A 24,176-nucleotide genomic window follows, 5' to 3' on the forward strand; every position below is an offset into this window, starting at 1 on the left:
CTATTCTTTTTCTTTTATTTCTGGTCTACATATTTTGAGCCCACATACAGATGCTACACCCTTTGATATATATTTGACTCATTGATGTATCAGAAAACCATTATTTAAGACTGGCGCCATTATTACTGAAATGGACAAGCTATTGTCTACAAGTAATATTAATTTGAGAAACAATTAGTAGGAGAAACAATGTGTCTGTATCATATAAGCAGGAAAAATACCAATATGAATTAAACAATCTACCTTCTCAGTAGAGACGGGTGGGGGGGGGAGGGTAGAAATTATTTGACTGGTTCCAAAGATAATTTATCATCCAGTTGGAGTCATCCAAGTTTCTTGTACCGGAAATAGCACCGATCATTCAACGAGACGTGCTATTAAATTAAGGTAAGTGATATTCAAGTAGAAGACTCCTTTGTGGAAACAAAACACACTGCCTGAAATGCTGATGACACTGTTAGCTAAAATACCAACAGTTACATTCAAGTGCTTTAAGTACTTTAGAGAAAGTACTAAAACCTAATCCATCTAGCCCAGTGATTTGTTCACAAGTGTGTTTGTTGTGAGACTTATGGCTTAGACTTCCATAGAGTTCTGTGCTGCACTCTTTTGTGCACCTTATAATCTTCCCTGAAACTATATAGGCCATGTCCGAAAGAATTTGTTCTAGACCACCCCACTTGTTTTCCATTCATTCTAAATATTTGAAATAAGTATTCACCTCTCTAGAATATAAGTCGTATGTATGCCTCACACTGATGTCCACAAATATGATAAAGTGAATGAAATCATAAGTAAAAGCTTGCGTAGGCTGTCACATGTTGCTGATTCATAGGACAGTATCTCTTGTGTGCTTTTCCTTACATCTTCTATGTGGCCAAAGTCAGGGCCCCCCCACAGTGTAACACTCCTGCTAGCAGTCCCACCTACCAATCCTCGTTAGCGGCCCTTGAAGGAGCACAATCACCTGGTGGGATGCAGAATCCAGCAATTCTTTCTTGTTTGGTAGGAAATCACTTAGTTTGCAAGGAATATGCTCTCTGAAAGGAAGCTAGACAGGCGGTAGACAGCAGGTAAGTTTATTCCTCATCAACTGAATGTCCCGGCAGCAACTGCCGACCAACAGAACCCCCACAATGAACCCACCCCAAGTTCCACTTAGTGAACTAGGAGCAAAGCCTCTCAACATTCCATCCCTACACACCCCACCTCCTTCTCAAACTAAAAAAATGAATGCAGGATGAGTAAAACATTAAAATAAACATGAATGAGATACACAACAAATTATACTGAAAATTCTGACCTTATAACTAACAAAGAGAATACGAAATAAATGTCATAACATCTGCAGCATTCACAAGGCAAAAAGGTTAGTAGATTTCGTAATCCTTAAACTTTACAGGACTTGACCTTGTCCTACCAGAAACTCTCTTATTGCACCTTCATTGTCAAGAGTAACATCAATATGTACCCCCATTTTTCTGCCAACATACTTGGTTTTGGATTTGGGCACTACTGTAAGAAAACACTTGTTCCACGTTTTGCTGTTTTCTAGCACCAGAAAATTATCCTTCACTTTCTGTACACAGGCAGGTGCAGAAAAACATTGCAAACCCTTGCGGACAAAACCAGCTTTCTTAATCCTCACCCACCCTCCAACCTGAACAAAAAAAGTCCTATGTCAATCATTCGTAGAACTATAATTCTCTTGTACAGCAGCCCCTTCATCCACCACACTTGCCATTCTTACTGCATCAGCAGTTTTTCTAGACATCCACTCTTTGTTTAACTTAGATCCTGAGTTTCTGCCTCTGTGCAAAGTAAAGGGCATATTCCTCACTTATATGAGGGGTAGTTCCTATTGCCCATCAACCGCATCTTTCCAATGCAACCTGTTAATGACTGCAAGCTGTAACTGGTCCTTGATGACGCTGTTCACCCTCTCCACCAGACTGTTACTGCGGGGATGGTACAGAGAAGTTAAATGTGCTTTATAGCGGATATACAGCAGCGCGCAATCTCAACTCATGAATCTCCGAGTGCGCCAACACTCTAGCCCCCCTCCAGCTGACATCGCCCAAACGCATACCTAAGAAAGCCAGCTGGTTTACCACCGAACTCCAAGAATAAAAGTGCACCCGCAGAGTTTTATAGAAAAAATGGAGGAACAGCTAAACCAGCGAAGACCTCACCTCCTTCAGAGCCGCAACCCTCCATTCATCGCCGAAACATCAAGAACGCAAGGAAGGATGCACTCTGGGATTGCATCAACTCCTCCACACACATCTCTAAGGAACTCTTCTCAGTCATCAACGAGTTCACAAATCCCCCCTCTGAAGCCACTAGCAACCCCCGTCACAGGACCTCTGCAACAAACTTGCCACCTTTTTCCACTGCAAGATCCATGACATACATAATAGCTTGCTCCCGGAAAAACCTGGCACCTGAACCTGCGACAGACCCACCCCCCCAGAACCCACCCAGACCATCCACATCTGGGCCATACTCACCAGGGAGGAAACAGTCAGCATCAGGAACAGTACCCGCTCCTGAGCCCCCACGGACCCCTGCCCACACAACATATACATCAGAGCCAGCACATCCATCGCCCCTGAGCTCAGAAACACGATGAACTGCTCCATTAACACTGGCACCTTCCACGAGGACTGGAAACACAGCGAAATACACCCTCTCCTGAAGAAACCCTCGACCGACCCATCAGAACTAAAGAATATCCAGCATATCTCGCTGCTACCATGCCAAAGTACTGGAGAAAGCAATCAACGCACAACTATGGAATTTCATCGAGGCTAACAACTCCATGGAGAGCTACCAGTCCGGCTTCCGCAGCAACCACAGCATGGAGACAGCCCTCCTGGCAGCCACCGATGACAGCTGATCACTCCTAGACCACGGCCACACCGTACTCCTCGACCTCTTAGCAGCCTTCCACACGGTCTCCCAAGCACTCTACGCACCAGACTCCACAACATAGGAATCTGAAGAAGAGCCCTAGAATGGATGCACTCCTTCCTCTCCGGGAGGACTCAGAGGACCAGGCTCCCACCATACACATCCAGACCCATAGGAGTCAACTGCGGAGTCCCCCAAGGATCCTCACTAAGTCCCACACTGTTCAACATATACATGGCCCCTCTCGCAGCCATCGTCAGAAGCCATGGAATGAACATTGTGTCATATGCCGATGGCACACAATCATAATTTCCCTCACCGAAGACCGGGAAAAGGAACTTCCACTCAGGAATGGAACCTCTCGCCATCCGGATGAGAGAGCTGCCTCAAGCTCAACTCCAACAAGACTGAGCTCATCATCTTCAGAAACGCCACCTCAGCTTGGGATGACTCCTGGTGGCCCACATCCGTCAGTGTCCCCCCCTACTAAGCAAGCCTGCAACCTAGGCATAATCCTCGATTCCTTCCTATCCATGACCCACCAGGTAAACTCAGTCTCTTCCTTCTGCTTGCACATACTCTGCAAACTTCAGAAAATCTTCAGCAGGTTCCCAGCAGACTGCTGCAGGACAGTCACCCACACCTTAGTCACAAGCAAGCTCGACTATGGCAACGCCCTCTGTGCCAGCACCTCAATTAGAAACATCAAAAAACTACAACTCCTCTAGAACGCCTCCCCCAGACTCAACCTGGACCTCCCATGCTGAGAGCATATCTCCCAATACCTGAGGACTCTCCACTGGCTCCCGGTCAAGAAACGAATCACCTGCAAGCTACTCACCCACACGTACACGGCTATACACAACGCAGGACCAGGCTACCTGAACCACCGTGTCTCCTTCTACACCCCGCAAGATCCCTCCACTCCACCCAGCTGGCCCTGGCCACCATCCCTCGCATTCATAAAACCACCGTTGGAGGACGATCCTTCACCAACATCGCAGCAAAAGCTGAGACAACCTCCCCTTGCACCTCAGACAAAGCCCATCTCTCACCATCTTCAGGAAGAACCTCAAGGTGTGACTTTTCAGATGAGGCCCCTCCTCTCCCACCCAGCGCCCTGAGACCCTCACAGGTGAGTAGCCGTGATTTACAAAAACTGATTGATTGATTGATTGATTTCAGACTTATCAGGGATACCAGTTGGGTACCTTTTTTGGTTACTTGTTCCTCAGGGAAACCTCCTCTCAAAAACACATCCTTGAAAAATCTAATGACAGCATCAGAATTTATACTGTCCACAAATTTCACTTCCGGCCATTTTTACATGTAGTCTACCATGATGAAAGCATATTTAGGTGTACTACCTGTAACCTCAGTATGCCCAGACACATCAAATGCCACCTTACTCTATGGTGTACTTTCAACTACAATAGGTTTGACAGGAGAAGGACGTATCACCTGTGATTTATCACTGAGAACACAGATGCAACAGTCCCTGACATAGGCCCTCATTCTGACCCTGGCGGTCGGTGATAAAGCGGCGGCCAAGCCGCCAACAGGCCGGCGGTCTAAAATATGCAATTCTGACCCTGGCGCGAACCGCCAACACAGCCCGCCAACTTAACACTCCGACCGCCACAGCGGTACAAACAAACAGCGCGGCGGTTCCCGCCAACAGCCCGGCGGCAGACAAAGTACCGCCCACCCTATTACGACCCACCAATCTGCCACCTTTTCCGGGGCGGGAGCACCGCCGATAAGAACACGGCGGAAACAGACTACGAACGGGAAAACGCTCACCTCTACGCACTCCACGCGAGATTCCGGCAGTATGGAGCCAGAGTTACAGGTCATCCCCGCACTCCTATTCCTCCTCATATACCAGGAGCACGCCCGGCGGCGCGGAAGACATCGGTGAGGACTGCACCTACGACACAGGGGAGGGAAAAGATTACCGGCACACACCCACCCACCCACACCCACTACAACACACACATCAATGCATTCCCACAGATCACTGTCACAACCCACAAACCACCCCCCTCCGAAATAATGCAAAGACCAAAAGAAGAGATCATAAACGGGCAGATATATTGAAATATGTACGCCATTAATCCCAATAAATAAATAAACTATGTACAAAATATATACAGCTACTAAATGTAGTCCAACCACTGTCCGTGGATCACAGGGGTCCTGTGCAAAGGGGCAAGGCCCAGTCCCACGACAAGAACTCCACGGAGAGAACACTGCAGGGGCATCAGAAAGAAAATAGGACAGGCACCTCAGGGGGAAGGGAAGGGGGGGCACCTCAGCCACTTGAGTACACGACGCCAGATCCACGAGGGGACTCCATGACCACTGGGCCATCCTGGGGAGAGCAAAGCCACAGTCCATACAGTCCATACAGTGGGTGGCCTGCCCACTGGGCCATCCTGGGGAGAGCAAAGCCACAGTCCATACAGTCCATACAGTGGGTGGCCTGCCCACTGGGCCATCCTGGGGAGAGCAAAGCCACAGTCCAAACAGTCCATACAGTGGGTGGCCTGCCCACTGGGCCATCCTGGGGAGAGCAAAGCCACAGTCCATACAGTCCATACAGTGGGTGGCCTGCCCACTGGGCCATCCTGGGGAGAGCAAAGCCACAGTCCATACAGTCCATACAGTGGGTGGCCTGCCCACTGGGCCATCCTGGGGAGAGCAAAGCCACAGTCCAAACAGTCCATACAGTGGGTGGCCTGCCCACTGGGCCATCCTGGGGAGAGCAAAGCCACAGTCCAAACAGTCCATACAGTGGGTGGCCTGCCCACTGGGCCATCCTGGGGAGAGCAAAGCCACAGTCCAAACAGTCCATACAGTGGGTGGCCTGCCCACTGGGCCATCCTGGGGAGAGCAAAGCCACAGTCCATACAGTCCATACAGTGGGTGGCCTGCCCACTGGGCCATCCTGGGGAGAGCAAAGCCACAGTCCAAACAGTCCATACAGTGGGTGGCATGCCCACTGGGCCATCCTGGGGAGAGCAAAGCCACAGTCCAAACAGTCCATACAGTGGGTGGCCTGCCCACTGGGCCATCCTGGGGAGAGCAAAGCCACAGTCCAAACAGTCCATACAGTGGGTGGCCTGCCCACTGGGCCATCCTGGGGAGAGCAAAGCCACAGTCCATACAGTCCATAACAGACCCCACTGCCACTGGAGGAGGCAAGTTGGCCAGAGGACATCCTGCAGCCCTGCCCGAGATAGATCCTGCCCTGCCACGTCTGCCAAAGGGCCAGCGGTTCTTGCCCTGAAGGGCCCAGTTCAGCGGTTCATGAGACGGCGGGGCCCAGTTCAGCGGTTCTTGAGACGGCGGGGCCCAGTTCAGCGGTTCTTGAGACGGCGGGGCCCAGTTCAGTGGTTCTTGCCTTGAAGGGCCCAGTTCAGCGGTTCTTGAGACGGCGGGGCCCAGTTCAGCGGTTCTTGAGACGGCGGGGCCCAGTTCAGCGGTTCTTGAGACGGCGGGGCCCAGTTCAGCGGTTCTTGAGACGGCGGGGCCCAGTTCAGCGGTTCTTGCCTTGAAGGGCCCAGTTCAGCGGTTCTTGCCTTGAAGGGCCCAGTTCAGCGGTTCTTGAGACGGCGGGGCCCAGTTCAGCGGTTCTTGCCTTGAAGGGCCCAGTTCAGCGGTTCTTGCCTTGAAGGGCCCAGTTCAGCGGTTCTTGAGACGGCGGGGCCCAGTTCAGCGGTTCTTGCCTTGAAGGGCCCAGTTCAGCGGTTCTTGCCTTGAAGGGCCCAGTTCAGCGGTTCTTGAGACGGCGGACGGTCTATGGCCAACTGCTAAATGCCTGGTGGTGCCCTCCTGGGCAGCGGGGATGGTGCTCCTTCACTGCCCACCTGGGCTGTGGGTGGTGGGGCCCTCCTGGCCAGCTGGGCTGGGTCCTCCCTGGGCAGCGGCTATGGGGCTGGTGGGCTCTCCCGGGGCAGCTGTGCCGGTTCCTCCCGGGGCAGCGGCTATGGGGGTTGTGGGCTCCTCCTGGGCAGCAGGCCTGCTGCCTGACCTCTCCAACTTGCTGCCCTTGCCCTCCTTAGTCGTCGGCCTGTGGCCCTTTCCTCCCTTTGGAGCTGTGGCTGGTGACTGTCTCTGGGTGGTGTCTGGGGGGGATGTAGAAGGCGGGCTCCTGCGGCGCCCCTTCCGCCTTCTGCTCCTCTTCCCAGGGGGTGGGCTGGCTGTCCCCTTGCTGCTGGGCGAAGATCCAGACATGCGGGCTGGCGGGCTCCAATACCCCTGCACCCTTGTCAAGGGGGCTGCAGGGCTGGTGGTGGCTGAGGTGCTCTTCTTACCCCGACGAGAAGGAGGGGGGGGCTCAGGGTCAGGAAAGAAGTTAGTAGTGGCGAGGAAGAGCTTCTTGGGACAATGGAGAGTGGTAGGTACAGTGGGAATGGGAGTGGAGGGAGAGGATGTGGTTGTAGGTGAGTCACGTTTGCTGTCTTTGGGTGCAGGTGCAGGAGGGATAGGCTGTCGTGAGGTGGATGGCTGTTGGGTGGGTGGGTGGCTGCGTTTGTGTGGTGTGGAAGAGGGGGTGACAGACACAGTGGGAGAGGACACAGGGGACGTGTAAATGGCAGTGGGGGTGGTGACTGCACGTGTGCGGACTGGAGTGGAGGGTGTGCTGGTGATGGAAACACTGGCTGATGGTGAGGTGAATGGAGGTGTGAGTGTAGACGTCACAGGGAGGGAGGAGGGAGACGAGGAGGTGGGGGTCACAGAGGTGGTAGTGACTGTTGGCATGTCTGCATCGGAATGTTGCGTGTGTGAATGTCTGCGTGATCTGTGGTGCTTATGTTTGGATGAGCTTCTCTTGGGTGTTGAGGTGTGTGCAGGCTGGTCTGATGGTGTGGGTGGGACAGGCAGAGGAACAGGAGACTGGGAGGAGGGAGTTAGTAGAGGCAGGCAGGAGACAGGGACAATGGCTGCCGTCAGTGCTGAGGCCAGAGCCTGGAACGATCGCTGATGGGCAGCCTGACCCGAATGAATGCCCTCCAGGTACGCATTGCTGCGATGAACCTCCCTCTCCACCCCCTGGATGGCATTCAAAAGGGTAGTCTGCCCAACAATGAGCGTTCGGAGGAGGTCAATGACCTCCTCACTGAGGGCAGCGGGGGTAACAGGGGCAGGGCCTGAGGTGCCTGGGGCGAAGGAGATGCCCGGCTTCCTGGCAGAGCGGGCACGGGGCGAACGCGGAGGGGCTGCTGGGAGGGCGGAGATGGTGCGCTGGGTGGCGGCTGTACCTGTAATGGCGGGGGGCACGGATGGTGCCACCCCCGCAAGGGAGCCCCCTTCCGAGGACGTGTCCGTGTCGCTGCAGGCTCCAGTCGTCCCCGTCGTGGAGCTCCCCTCGCCCTCCGTCTCACTGGTCCAGTCTGACTCTGTGGCATGGCCCTCCTGGGCCATGTGAGATGCAGCTCCCTCCTGCCCCGATGCCACTTCTCCTCCGCCTGATGATGCTGATGCACACAAGCACAGAAAGACAAACAAAAAGGGGGGGGGAGAGAGAAATAAAGGGATATTGAGTACATGGATCTCCGGTACAGTTAGCGGACATGACAGACACAGATGCCCCCTGCACTAAGTTGCGCACTTGGGGTACGCTACGCATTCCGTGGAACATGCCCTACACGCCTAGAGTTGACAACTGCACCCATGGATGACACGGCCCAGGGATGGCTGTACTGACAAACTACTGAGGGTGGTGGCTGGGGACACAGGGGCTTACGGGGGTGCCCAGCCTACAGATATCGCCCTGGCCTAGGGGGACCCCCAGCCCTCCTCCCCCACCCAGACACCTCCACTGCGCGACAACAGAGTAGATAATGCTTGTACTCACCCCCTTGTGTCTGCTGTGCTGCCCTCACGCGCCCATCCAAATCAGGGTAGGCCACCGCCAGGATCCGGAACATCAGGGGGCTCAGTTGACGGCAGGCACCCCGCCTACGTTGGGAGGCCATCCCCAGCAGAGACTCGGCGGTCTTCTTGGTCCCGCGGCGGATGTCCTCCCACCTCTTGCGGCAGTGGGTGCCCCGTCGATGGTGGACCCCCAGGGCCCGGACTTCCTTGGCGATGGCACGCCAAATCCCGATCTTCTCATGGGCGCGGACCTATGTGACACGTACAGGGAGGGAGAAATACCACGTTCAAGTTACTCAGCATTTTCCTTTCCAGTGGCCCAACGCCCCCCATCCCCGCCAGGCCCCCCGCCAGGCCCCCCGCCATGCCCAACATGCCCCCCATCCCCGCCAGGCCCCCCGCCATGCCCCCGCCATGCCCAACATGCCCCCCATCCCCGCCAGGCCCCCCACCATGCCCAACATGCCCCCCATCCCCGCCAGGCCCCCCGCCAGGCCCAACATGCCCCCCATCCCCGCCAGGCCCCCCGCCAGGCCCAACATGCCCCCCATCCCCGCCAGGCCCCCCGCCAGGCCCAACATGCCCCCCATCCCCGCCAGGCCCCCCGCCAGGCCCAACATGCCCCCCAACCCCGCCAGGCCCCCCGCCATGCCCCCCGCCATGCCCAACATGCCCCCCATCCCCGCCAGGCCCCCCGCCAGGCCCAACATGCCCCCCATCCCCGCCAGGCCCCCCGCCAGGCCCAACATGCCCCCCATCCCCGCCATGCCCCCCGCCATGCCCAACATGCCCCCCATCCCCGCCAGGCCCCCCGCCAGGCCCCCCGCCAGCCCCAACATGCCCCCCATCCCCGCCAGGCCCCCAAGCCAGCCAGTGGCCCCAAATCCATATTGAATTAAACTCACTTGTTGGTCTGGAGGACCGTAGAGTAGCGCATACTGGGGGAGGACCCCATCCACAAGTTTCTCCAACTCCTCTCCAGTGAAGGCAGGGGCCCTTTCCCCAGTCGCAGCAGCCATTGTCCCTTCCAGACCGAGGTCACAGCAACACTTGCAGTATAGGTCCTCTCCTGTGAAAGTTCAAGTCGCAAGTGGATAAGTAGATAGAAAATGGCGGTCACGTCCGTGGCGGTGCGTACCGCGGCGGTGCGTCCCGCCACCGCCGGCGCCCTTCGCCATTGGCTCCTGAAACCCATAGGCTTCAATGTTAACCAATGCGGCTTCGCGCCGCGGTCTTGGCCCGCCGCCCGCCGCGGTGTGCCACGCCAGCGCATTGACCTCACATCCCATTGTCACACTTCACAGGTCAGGCAGCCGCCATTTCCAGGGCCCACATGGCTCAATTTCAACTGCGTCACACAGGCCTAGGCCTTGCATAGCCACTCAGACACGCCATTCACTGCATAGAGAATCGTATACTGTGCTAGCTGTGAGTACGTACCTGTGGGTTGCTTGACTGTGTGCTCCATGTTGTCCTTCTTATGCACCGTCCGCTGGGTTGGGCGAGGAGACGGATGAATCCTCCCGTGTACCGACCGCTGGTGGACCTGTCGACAATGGAAGAACGCCACATTATCCTGACCTACCGTCTTAACCGTGCCACTATCCATGAACTGTGTGCCCGGCTGGAGCCCGACCTGATGTCCCCCATCCGCCAACCCACAGGGATTCCCCCTCTGGTGCAGGTCATGTCAGTACTACATTTCTTGGCAAGTGGGTCATTTCAGACAACCGTGGGAATTGCTTCTGGGATGTCTCAGCCCATGTTTTCGAAGGTGTTATCCAGAGTGTTGTCTGCCCTGATGAAATCCGTGAGGAACTACATCATTTTCCCTGAGGTGGGCGAATTGGCTACAGTGAAGGGTGATTTCTACGCCCTTGGACATATTCCCAACGTAATTGGTGCCATTGATGGGACCCATGTGGCTTTGGTTCCCCCAAGAGACAGGGAGCAGGTGTACAGGAACAGAAAAAATTACCATTCAATGAACATCCAGGTGGTGTGTTTGGCTGACCAGTACATCTCGCATGTAAATGCCAAATTCCCAGGGTCAGTGCATGACGCCTACATCCTCAGGAATAGCAGCATCCCTTACGTGATGGAACAGCTACAGAGACACCGTGTCTGGCTAGTGGGGGACTCTGGGTACCCCAATCTGTCGTGGCTACTGACCCCAGTAAGGAATCCCCGGACCAGGGCAGAGGAACGGTACAATGAGGCCCATGGGCGTACTAGGAGGGTGATCGAACGCACCTTTGGCCTCCTGAAGGCCAGGTTTAGGTGCCTGCATATGACAGGTGGATCCCTAATGTACTCACCTAAGAAGGTGTGTCACATCATCGTGGCCTGCTGCATGCTTCACAACCTGGCTTTGCGCCGCCAGGTGCCTTTCCTGCAGGAGGATGGTCGAGACGGTGGTGTTGTGGCAGCGGTGGAACCTGAGGAGAGTGACGAGGAGGAAGACGACGGGGCTGAAACAGACAACAGGGACAGAATCATTGAACAGTACTTCCAATAGGACACAGGTAACATTTCAAAGATAATTTAGTAAATGTTAACTACTCTGCTGCATCTCTGCTGCCTGTCTATTTGCCCCAGTGTATGATGACTGAGTTTTGGCTTTTCCCTCCCTATTTCAGATCTGGGGTCCCCACTACGAGTCCTGTGCTTCGTTTCCCCATGGACTACAGCTTTGTGGCAGCTGTTTGTTGACTTCACCATGTACAAGGACATATTTGCACTGTCATGTCAATTACAATCTATTGAAATCACAGCCAGACTCCTGATATTTTGGTGCAAATTAGGTGTTTATTGAAGTGCTCAAAATGGGATGGGTGGTTTCAAGTGGGTGGGGGCTATGGTGAAGGAATGTCCATGGCAGAGTCCAGAGTAACAGTCACACAGGTGCATTGTCCAGAGGCCTGTGGAGAGATGGAGCATGGGCAGTTCAAGGATGGACAGGGTGACAATGTGGGACAGTGGGATGACATCAGGTGGTATCCATTGCTGGCGGGGGTCTTGACATCCTACTCTGTCTTCTTGCGAGATCTCAGGGCCCTCTTGCGGGGTGGTTCTTCTCCTGCAGGAGGTGGGGGTCTGGTGGGCTGCTGCTGTGCGGGGGCCTCCTGTCCACTAGCGCCGGTGGAGGTGGATGGCTGTTCTTGGTCCAGGCTAGTGGCAGGGGCCCTTGGGTGTTGTTCAGTGTCCACCCTGCTGTTTACGAGGTCCTGCAGCAGCCCTACCATGGTAACCAGGGTGGTGTTGATGGCTCTGATGTCCTCCCTGTACCCCCGATAGTGTTCCTCCTGCAGCACCTGGATCTCCTGGAACCGGGCCAGTACCGTCGCCATCGTCTCCTGGGAGCGGTTGTATGCTCCCATGATGGTGGTGAGGACCTCGTGGAGAGTGGGTTCCCTGGGCCTCTCCTCCCCCCCCTGTCGCACAGCTGCCCGCCGAGTTGCCCTGTTTCCCTGGGCCTCTGCCCCCTGGCCGGTGTGCCCACTACCACTGCCCCCAGGTCCCTGTTGTTGTTGGGGTGGTGGGTTATCCTGGGTGCCCTGTAGTGGTAGACACACCGCAGATTGACGCGCCCTGGAGACAGAGGCATGGGCCCGCTGGGTGGGAGCTGTGCTGGTGTTCCCAGAGGGGTTAGGGTCTGTAGTGGCCTGGGCCTGTGTGAGGGGAACCGACTGTCCAGAGGTCCCCGATGGTCCGGGCTGGTCATCGGTGTCCAGGTCGACAGAGCTGCTGTCATGGCTGACGGCCTCTTGGGTGGGGGGTGTGGAGAATTCTGGCCCCTCCGCCGCGGTGTGTTGACGGTCGGGTCCTGCAGGGGTATAGAGGTATGGTTATAGTTTCAATGTGTGGCATATGGGTGTATCTGTGGGTTCTCGTGTCCCCAAGTGCTGGCATTCGTGTGTGGGGGCTTTGGTGAGGGTGGCTTGTGAGGGGGATGTGTATATGCATTGGGCATGCTTTGGTGATGGGTGTACATGCTTAGTGGACGCATGCAGGCCTAGGTTTTGGGATGTGTGGGTTGTGATGGTGAGACATTGGCGGGGAATAGGTGTGCTGGGGGTGGGGGTGAGGATGGTGGTGGGGGTGAGGATGGTGGTGGGGGTGAGGATGGTGGTGGGGGTGAGGGTGGGGGTGAGGATGGGGGTGGGGGTGAGGGTAGGGTTCGAGGATGGGGGTGAGGGTTGGGGTCTGATTTGGCATGCAGGTGGGGTCGAAGCAGTATTGAAGCTTCAACTTACCAGTATCCATTCCTCCGCCGACTCCTGCGAGGCCGTCAGGATGCAGGATGTTCAAGACTTCCTCCTCTCATGATGTGAATTGTGGGGGTTGAGGTGGGGGTCCTCCGCCAGTCTTCTGCACGGCGATGTTGTGCCTGGATACCATGGAACGCACCTTCCCCCGTAGGTCGTTCCATCGCTTCCTGATGTCTTCCCGATTTCTGGGGTGCTGTCCCACTGCGTTCACCCTGTCGACAATCCTCTGCCATAGCTCCGTCCTCCGGGCAATGCTGGTGTATTGTATCTGTGTGCCGAACAGCTGGGGCTCTACCCGAACGATTTCCTCCACCATGACCCTGAGTTCTTCGTCTGTGAAGCGGGGTTGTCTTTGGGGTGCCATGGGGTGGTGTGTATGATGTGTGGGGTGGAGTATGTGTATTTAAGTGAGTTGAGTGTGGTGGTGTGTGTTGTTTTGTGTGTGGATAGTGTGTGGGTGATGGTGTTGAGTGGCTGTGGCTGTTATGTTTTGGATGCTGGTGTCTCGCTCTTGTCTTCTTTACGAATTTTTAAGCGTAGGGGTTTGTGGGTGATGTGGGTGGGTGTTTTATATTGTATTGTGTGTGTGGGAGTGGTGTGTGTATGTGTATCAGGTGTGTGGGATTCAAATCGTCCAATGTGGGTGAGTTTTGTTCGTTTGTGTGTATTCTGACCGCGCCGGTGTGTCCCGCCAATGGAATACCGCGTTTGAATGACCGCCGCGTGGATTCGTGGGTCGTAATGGCATGGGCGTATTTCTGTTGGCGTGGCGGTGGAGGTTTGGTCACCTCCACCTTTCCGCCGACCGCTGGGCTGGCGGTCTGTTGTGGCGGTCGGATTTTCGGAGGTTTGCCTTCTGCGGGTCAGAATGACCGTGGCGGGTTTCCGCGACCGCGGCGGGATTATGGAGGATTTCTGACCGGCGGTAGGCGCCTTTTACCGCCGAGGTCAGAATGACCACCATAATGTTCAATAGCTTTGTCCTCCCTTAATCGCAGTTTCATAGCCTGAATCCCAAGATGCCCCTCATGGGCAAAATCCAATACTCTTTTCTGTAGGCATTCCGGAACAACCAATTGTCCACTTCTATCCACAATGCTCCCATTAGTGGACAACTCCTCCTCCACTCTCCTGTAAGGAATTAATGCTCTAGGGTATTCTTGATAATAGGCCAATCCTTCATCATGACATTTTCGCATCTTGTAACTCCTTGTCGTTCAACACAGCTTCCAACCACTCCTGCTCAGGCAAAGCCCCCTTTGTGGTTTCACAAACTGAACTCACAACTCATTCCATCTCTAGATCATCCATCAGTTGCTGTTCTTCTTCACTACCTTCCAACTGCAATCTAGAGAGACAGTCAGCAACATATTTTTTTGCCCCGGGACATATTACAATTTGTAAAGGAATTCTTGCAATCTGTATTTCCATTTGGCAATACGTGGGGTTGCTCTACCCCCACCTTTTCTGGTGAACAGATCGACCAAAGGTTTGTGTTTTGTTCTTAAAACAAATTCCTTACCCCAAAATAAGTTTTTGAAATGTTGTTCTACCCACCAGATGGCCAAAGCCTTTTTTTCTATTGTGCAGTATGTAGATTCTGTTCACCTTAAGGTTCCTGATGCAGAAGAAATGGTTTCTGCTGTCTCATTGCTTCTTTTTTGCATAAGCACTGCACCAAGCCCTATATTACTAGCATCTGTGGTGATGGTGCATAAATCGTAAATGTCAAAAGCTTTGAGGGGGGGAACACTTACTAGTTTCTTTTCGATTATTTCAAAATTCCCTTCACATTTGTCATCCCACACATATTTCAAATTTTTTAGTTGCCCTACGCAAATGCGCTGTTTTATCTGAAACATTTTCACATATTTAGAATAATACTCTATTAGCCCGAGAGATGAGCAAAGCTGGTCTTTTTCTCTGGATTTAGGTGCACTTTAAATGGCGTCTAAAATCTTCACTTTTGGTTCAACCTTTTTTACCAGTTGTATGATGACCCCCAATAATCTACACCTTTTTGTAAAAATGTGCATTTGTATTTCTTTAGAGTCAGTCCACTGGCTTTAATGATTTCTAACACACCCCTCACTCTGTCGCCATGTTCCACCTACCAAATATCAAAATATTATCCTGGAAAAGTATGACTCCTTTGGTGTTTTTAAATAAGCTGTTCGTCAACCGTCGGAATACAACTGATGCCTTTGCCAGTCCAAACAGCATAGGGATATACCTCTATGCCCATTCAGGTGTAATGAACGATGTTAAGTATCTAGAATGTCTACTCAGCTCAATTTGATTACAACCCGAGGATACATCGCTAGAAGTGAAGAATATAGTACCACCCAAAGTTGGCATCATTTCATTAATGGTGAGCAATGGTTGGCGATCTACCCAGATGTTAGTGATTTGATCTCTAAGATCCACACACAGTTGCAGAGATTTATCTGCTTTGTATTCTAGTACTATCCATGCTAGCCGTTATGATCCCTCAATGGGTTTAATTATGCCTGCAAAACATAATTTTTTCTAAATCGAGTTTCAATTCTTCATGTACACCTAATGGCACTCTGCGTACTGAGTGAGCCACCACCCTTGCGTCATCCTTTTCAATCTTTCAGTGCTGGAAGCCCTTAGGCTTCCCCAATTGTTCACTAGAAACCTCAGTGTATTCCTTTATCTACTCCTCACCTTTTACATGACTGACATGGCTTGAACTTGGGAGGCTGGGCAATAGTTGTGCACATAACATCTTATTTACTTTTTGTTTAGATAATACCATGTCAGAATGATTGGGGTCCACAGTAATTCCCAGTTCCCCTTGCTTGTCCCAACCCAACAAATGAGCACCATATTTGACAATGTATATTGGTCCCACAACATGTTCTCCATCAAATTCCAAATCAGCATCAAATTTACCAAGAACTTCCACTCTTTTGCCCTCATAGGCAAACATTTTTATGTGAGAATGGTGCATCACAACGTCCTCAATTTCACCAAAATCCCTAATATTTCATAAGATAAAAGGAGAGCCTGAGTCTGCTAAGAATTTCACATCTTTGTTATTCACAGAAATTACACAAGATGGGGTTTCCTTTTGCATGACTCCTCAATAGATGATATTTCCACTACTCCACTTACTTCTTGGCTTGCTGAGGATAACATTAGTACAATATGGCTATCCTCATCAGAGTGAATAACATATTCCTCAGTACTTTTGAAAATCTACAAAGGAGCGGCTTGTTTACCAGAATTTGCTCTGCACACATGTGCAAAATGCCCTTTCTTGCCACATTTAAAACAGGTTTGATTTATGACTGAACAATATCTGGCATTGCTAAGATGGGTCTTGCTGCCACATCGGAAAAATGAAGTGTAGTTTTGCTCAGTTCTCTTGATCTTTGACTTGGATGGATTAACCTCAGAAATACGAAGAATACTCATACTTGCAACTTTTGCAGGTTGTTTAGAATTGTGTTTAGCATTAAGATATTTCACTTCATTGGATTTAACATTCATTTGTTTCTTTCATGCAAATTTGTGAATGTTCAATGCTTCTAGCTAACTTCAGTGCTGTCTCTTAATATGGGTCCCCAGTAGAAAGATGTTTTGTTGTACCTTTTTGTTACAAGTTCTTTCTAACAACTGATCTTGAATAATTTTATCTCTGAATTGTCTATAATTGCAGCAAATATTCTGAGTGCACCAACAAAGTTCTCAATCGATTGTCCCGGAATTTGCGAACGATGAAAGAACTTATGATGTTCAAGAACTATGCTCTTCCTTGAATTAAATCGCTTATTTAATGTGTTGATAATGGACGCATATGCGTCAATCACAGTTGAAGAATCACCGTCCTCTACTCCCCCTGTAGAGAGACTCATTATCTCCAGGGGTAAAGTTTTCAGAATATTCCTGGTTTCTGTACCTAAATTGTATAATATAAGCACCTTATTCTTTTTTGGATGTAAATATGTGCCTATCAATCGCCCCTAAATATGCTTCAAACCTTTCCTTCCACTGTTGTCGATTCAATAGTGGAGTTCCTGGTACTTGAAGAGATGGTGCTGGTACTAATATTCTTTATATGATGTGACCTATGTGGATGAGTTGCTGCCACACACTGTTTTAAAATTCACCTAGCTACAAGAATTCTGTCACCGTTTATTATTACACCCTTAGATGTGCCTGTCACTGAAACTTGATGTAGGCTTGTATAAGTGTTCTGCAATTATTTTGTGTAATTGCAAATGCCACAAACACACTGTTACTCTACAAATCTCAAATTTGTTATGACAAATGTACAATTTCTGGTGTGCCTGTCACCAATGTACAGTGCAGGCTGGTTATTTACTGTATCAACTGTCCTTATTTCTTGTCTGCCTGTCACCGAAGTACAGTGCAGGCTGGTTAACCTGGCAACTTCTCTGACAGTTGTGCAATGTTATCATGATCCAATATGGCTGACGCGTTGCACACGTAATCTGTGTGTTTGTGCAGGTGATTGTGCATACTTTGAGAAGCTTCCCAACTACCCAAAATGGCTGCTAGTCATGCACAGTGATGAATGTTCCAAAAGGACCTCCTGTGCACAGTACAGGTGATCTGGCTTGCTGCACTGATTTGCCAACTAGCACACATGCAATGTTTGAGCTTTTGTCTGAACCGGCAAGTGCCTATCTCACCTCAGCAATAACACATCGAACCCACCTGTGAGATCCACAATGACCCTTAAGTAATGTCAGTCAGCGGGGAGGTGGCAAAATTATCTAAGAAATGAGCACTGCCTGAAGAATCCAGTGGTAAGGGTGGCACAATGGGAAAAACACTTCCGCTGAAGATCATTGCCACGGAACGGAAGCTAGACAGGCGATGAACTGTAGGTAAGTTTATTTCTTTTCAGCTGAATGTCCCAGCAGCAACTGCCAACCAACAAAACCCCCACATTGCACCCACCCCATGTGCCAGGCAGGGAACCTGAAAAAAGCCTCCCCAATATTTCATCCCTACTCTCTCCCATTCACTTCTTCCCCACTGTATCGTCCACCGTCTCACCAACAACTGACGGAAGGACCGTCTCTCCATTTTGTGACAGGAAGTGCATGTCCTTTTGACCAACGAGGCTGTCGATAGGGTGCCGGCGTCATAAATAAGGTGTGGTGGTGTTCCTGCTATTTTCTGGTACCCAAGAAGCACAGAGTACTTTGGCCTATATTAGGCAGGCACCCCCTCAAAGCCTTCCTCCAAATGGAGAAATTTCAAGGCCCAGGTCTTGTCTGCCTTCAACCCTGGAGACTGGATGATGGTGTTGAACCTGCAGGACGCCTGTTTTCATATTCCTGTCCTATCATGCTAGCCGCGATTCTTGGTGGGACAGGAGCATTTCCAGTTTGCGGTGCTCCTGTTTGGTCTCACCAGTGCCCCTCAGGGGCTCACAAAAGTGATTGCGGTGATGGCAGTTCATGGTTTGAGATTCTGGGGGCCAGTCTTTTGCTACCTCAATGACACGCTTTTGGATGGGTTTGCCCAGGCAGTCGTCAGCCACCTTCAGACTGCAGGAAACCTACTTTCATCTTTGGAGTTCACTATCAATATGCCGAAGTCACACCTGGCTCCTTCTCAGGTGCTCCCCTTCATCAAAGCCATTTTGGGCACAGTTCAGTCTTGTGCCTTCCCCTTGGAAAGATAGTACAGGACATTCAGGCTATGAGCCTGATCTCTCAGCCTTGGTCCTGAATTTCAGTGAGGCCATCACTGAGGTTGCTAGGACTAATGGCCTCCTGCATCCTGCTGGTTCAGCACACCAGTGGACCCAATATGAAGGAGACCTCTCCAACCACATTCAGATTTCAGAGCGGACTATGAAAGATTAGCAGTGGTGGTGGGTGGACCGTGATTGGGTCAGTGGCAGACCCCACTCCATTCCCTACTTAGCGCTAACAGTGGTGACTGACGCATCCTTTCTAGGATGTGGTGGCCATTTGGGAGGTAAAGATCAGAGGCTTCTGGTGTCTGGCGGAGACCTGGCTCCATAGCAACCTTCTGGAGCTGAGGACCATCCGCTTGGCATTGATAACCTTCCGGCCATCCATCAAGGGGGAGGCTGGTTCATGTGCTCATGGACAACATCACCACTGTGTGGTACTGCAAACATACAGAGTAAGCCCAAGCACCATGTGCCAGGAAGTCTTGCGTCTTTAGAAATTGTTGGACAGCCAATGAATTTTCCTGGTGGTGAACCACCTGGCAGGATCTCTGAATACCTGGGCGGACAAGCTCACCTGTTAATGTCTAGCAGATCATGAGTGGCAGCTACACCCAGAGGTGGCGCAAGGTCTCTTCTGCGGTGGGATCTGTTCATCAGCCAAACAAATTGCAATGTCGACACTTCTGTGCATTGGAGGTTTGAAAGCATCTCTCACTTAGAGACATGTTCTGCCGAGAGTGGAACTCATGACTTCTGTATACCTTTCCTCTAATGCCACTCCTGGCCCGCGTTCTCAAGAAGATCAGTATAGGCTGGGCCAAAGTCATCCTAGTAGCTCAAGATTGGGCATGGAGAGAGTGGTATCTGGAATTCCGGGGCTTGAGCATTTGTCCTCTGATCAAGGTACCTCTTCGGGAGGACCTGCTGTTCTCCGTAGGGGATTTCCATGTATAGTCATAAGCACTGAATAGTTCCGCGCGCCTGCGGGGACCCCGGAGCACTGTTGTGTAGTATATTCTTAAGTGCAATCATCAGCTCCTTGACAAAAAAGGTCTGTGAAAAACACTTAAGAATAACAATGTGCAGCCTATGTGAACAACTACACAGACCAAATTGTTAGAAGAAAAAACAGTTGTAGTGTAAATTCACGTTTAAACCTCTATTTATTCTATAAATACATAAATAAATACATTCTCATATTTTATTTACACCTCTCATGAGAATAAAACAATGTAGGGCAGTGTAGCCCATAGGCTGCCATTATACAGAATGAAAATAGAGCTGTGCCTTTAAGAAAGTAAAGTCTTCCTGTTTCCCATCATGCACAGCAAAAGGCAGTTGCCTCAGTTCTTTTTTTTCCGGCTCCTTTCTGACAGGACCCTGAAGCATTGAGCTCTACCTCACAAAATCCTTTTGTGACAGAAATTCATTTAAAATCTTTTGAATTTCATTTTCACTCGACTTTTTAACATTGAGTGATAATTTTCTGCTTTTTTCTGTTAGATTCTGACAGAATTTTGAGGTTTTTCTACTTCAGAAATGCCTTCACTGTTTGACAAATGTCCTTCTTGTGGCAGAAAAAAGGCCAAAACAGATCCACATCGGGTCTGCATAATTTGCCTTCCATCCAGCCACAAACCGGAGTCGTGTGACATCTGCAAAACCTTCTCCAGATGGACCCTTCGTGACAGGGAGAAGATCCGACTCCAGGCGAAAGAGGACAGGAGGAAAAGTGGTCATTCTACCACAGAGCGAGGAGAAGGTCAGTCTTCTACCAGGGCTCACACTGGTTCCTCTATAACTCCGACCAGACCGGCTCAAAAACGGCACAGGTCTCCGACGACGTCGAGGGCGTCGACGTCGAGGCAAGGAACGGAGCCAACATGCTCGCCGTCGAGGAGTGGTTCGCCGGCGAGAAAGAGACATCGCTCGCCGTCGACGACGATTTCGCCGTCGAGACGGCGTGGACTTTCGCCGTCGAGATCTGGGTCACCGTCGACACGGCGAGGACGTTCCACGTCGAGGAGATCTGAATCCGGTTCGCCGTCGACACGGCGAGATCGATCAACGTCGAGGGGTGCTCGACGTCGTAGACGTTCACCGTCATCACGGCGACGTCGAGGGTCGTCGTCGAGAGATTCTCAACGGCGAGAAGAATCGACGGCGAAGGGCACTCGCCGTCACCGTACTTCGACATCGAGGAGTGTGTCGACGTCGAGACAATCAAAAAGACCTAGGAGGGTTTATACAACCTCAGAATCCTCGGCTTCACTCATCCTCCTTCCAGCGTCTCCACAACTCTCTCCTCGACAATCACCATTGCCACAGACGCCGGTAACACCTACGGCGCCTCTTCCGGCTCCGCCTTCAGAGTCTGTTTTGAGGACTCCAACGCGGTCTGTAAGACGTTCGGGACATTCCTCTAGACGCTCTTCTTCCTCTCGGCACCGTCATGACTCACAGAGATCTCAGCATTCACATCACAGGCGTTCTTCTTCGTCTACACGGGACTACTCTCCAACCCTATCGGACTCACCGTCCCCGAGAGTGTCCCCCATAGATGATGTGAATACGTTCCAGGAGGTCTTAGTACGAGGGGCAACCAAGCTGAACATCCCGCTGGCGGTACCTGCCCCATCGACGTCAGTGATCTTCGAGACCTTGCATCACAGGACATCTTCCAGACCTTTGCTTCCACTGGTTCCAGGTCTCCTTGAACCAGCAATGGATATTTTCCTTGCACCGGCCGCAACAAAGTCTGCTCCTTCCAGACTTATTAAAAAATATCGTCCACCAGAACAAGATCCTCTATTCTTGAGGTCGGACCCAGTTCCTGATTCGGTGGTCATAGTAGCGGCAAAGAAACTGCATTCAACCTCACCATCTTCTTCTTCACCTCCAGATAAAGAGAGCAGAAAGATAGATGCTGCAGGACGAAAAGTATGCTCTACTGCAGCCGTCACGATGAAGGCAGCCAGCGCTACTGCGTTATTAGGGCGGTACGACCGTGCCCTCTGGGACTCTTTAATGCAGTTTGCGGAACATCTTCCTAAGGATAAAAGGGAAGATTTCCTGGAGGTCGTGGGTGAGGGAGCCATGGTGTCTAACCAAATTATAAGTGCTGCAGCTGACTCTTCGGTGCTATCCGCACACAATTATGCACACGGGATAGCGCTCAGAAGGCATGCATGGTTGAGACTTACATCACTCAAACCTGAAGCGCAGCAGAGAATACAAAACCTGCCTTTCTCGGGCTCCACCTTGTTCGGTTCTCATGCCGATGACGAGATGGCTAGAATGAAAGCTGAACTAGATACCTTGAAAGCGGTAGGCATGGAAAGACCGAAAGAACAAAGAAAGGTTTTCCGGCCATATCAACGACGACTTTTCACCCACCGGTATCAGTCGCCACACTGGATGTCTTCGCGCCCCCAGCAGCAGCAACAACAGCAGCGTCAAAGGGGTTTCTCTACTCAGCGAAGGTCGACAAGGGGTCGTTCAACACCTCAAACTCAGGCAACTCGACAGGCTCCCACGCCTAAGCCCTGAATCTTTGCTTCCCCCTCCTCCGTTATCCACTCCGGTAGGGGGAAGTATCTCAAATCATCTGGACGAGTGGCTACGCATCACAACAGACGCCTGGGTATTGAATATTGTGAGACATGGTTACGCTCTCAGATTCACCAGTTCTCCACCGTCTGTTCCACCCGAAAAAGAGCCAACCGCCATCTCGAAGCTCTACAGTTAGAGGTCAATATCCTATTGCAAAAAAGAGCCATAGAACCCGTTCCCATCAGCCAACAAGGGAAGGGGATTTATTCGAGATATTTCCTTGTACCGAAAAAAGACAAACAAGAGTTTCGTCCCATCTTAGATCTGAGGACAGCAAACAAATGGATTCGCAAAGAAAAATTCAGGATGTTAGCCTTACACCAAATTTATCCACATCTACGTCAGGGCGACTGGCTATGTGCGATAGATCTTTGCGACGCTTACTTTCATATCCCAGTAACCAAGAAACATCGAAAATTCCTAAGGTTCACCGTCGGAAAACGCCATTACCAATTTGCAGTTCTACCTTTCGGCCTAAAATTAGCGCCAAGAACTTTTTCCAAATGCATGGCGGAAGTAGCCGCCCACTTGAGGAAACAGCGAATATTCGTCTACCCCTATCTAGACGATTGGCTCATAAAGGCCTCCAGTTGTCTCGAGGCACAGCAACATTTCGAATGGACTCTACAACTCCTGCAAAAACTTGGTCTTCAAGTCAATCTCCTGAAATCTACAGCAACACCTGTTCAGAGGTTGCATTACTTAGGGGCCATTGTAGATACCAGGCTAGGAAAGGTGTTTCCTTCGGAGGAACGACGGTTATCGATTCTCCAGAAGTGCAAACAACTGCAGGAAAGACCTCAAGCCACTGCAAGAATAATAGCTTCTCTACTGGGCTCGATGGCGTCTTGTATCCATCTGGTTCCCAATGCTCGCCTCCATATGAGACCATTGCAGGAAAATCTGGAGGATCAGTGGTGTCAACTGAGGGACGATTGGGAGAACAAAGTCCTTCTTTCTCCTCACACCCTACAATCCCTCAAGTGGTGGTGTTTACCCAGCAATCTCTTGGTGGGGATTCCGTTCCAACAACGGCCTCCATCTCAAACCATCGTAACAGATGCGTCACTGATCGGATGGGGGGCGCACATGGAACATCTTCGAGTCCAAGGCGAGTGGTCACAGAGAGAGAGTCTCTATCACATCAACCTGCTGGAACTTCGCGCAGTCCACCTTGCGCTCAAAGCCTTCCTTCCCTCTCTGAGAACGGAAACTCTCCTTCTCCAGACAGACAACGTGGCCACTATGTACTACGTGAACAAACAAGGAGGCACCAGGTCCAGAATTTTATCCAGAGAGGCTCAGACAATCTGGCATTGGCTTCTAGCCAGGAACCTGTCACTAGTGGCAACTCACCTGCCCGGCATCCAGAATGTTCAAGCGGATGCCCTCAGTCGGGTAATGGACGAGAACCACGAATGGGTACTACACGACGACGTCGTTCATTCCATTTTCGCACACTGGGGTACCCCCTCTACAGACCTATTCGCAACCCCAGAAAACAAAAAATGCCAAAACTTCGCCTCCAGATATTACCATCCAGGGACACTGGGGAATGCCCTGTGGATAAGCTGGTCAGGAGCATTTCTTTACGCCTTTCCACCGCTTCCCCTGATTCCGGCGGTCCTCCAGAAGCTGTCCAATGCTCAGACCAAAATGATCCTAATTGCTCCGGAGTGGCCACGCCAGTGGTGGTTCCCAGACCTTCTTCACCGGTCACTCAAACCACACATCAGGCTACCATATCGTCCGGACCTTCTCACGAAGTTCAGAGGGCAGATATCTCATCC

The sequence above is a fragment of the Pleurodeles waltl genome, chromosome 5 (genome assembly GCF_031143425.1).
Source record: "Pleurodeles waltl isolate 20211129_DDA chromosome 5, aPleWal1.hap1.20221129, whole genome shotgun sequence".
Classification (NCBI taxonomy): domain Eukaryota; kingdom Metazoa; phylum Chordata; class Amphibia; order Caudata; family Salamandridae; genus Pleurodeles; species Pleurodeles waltl.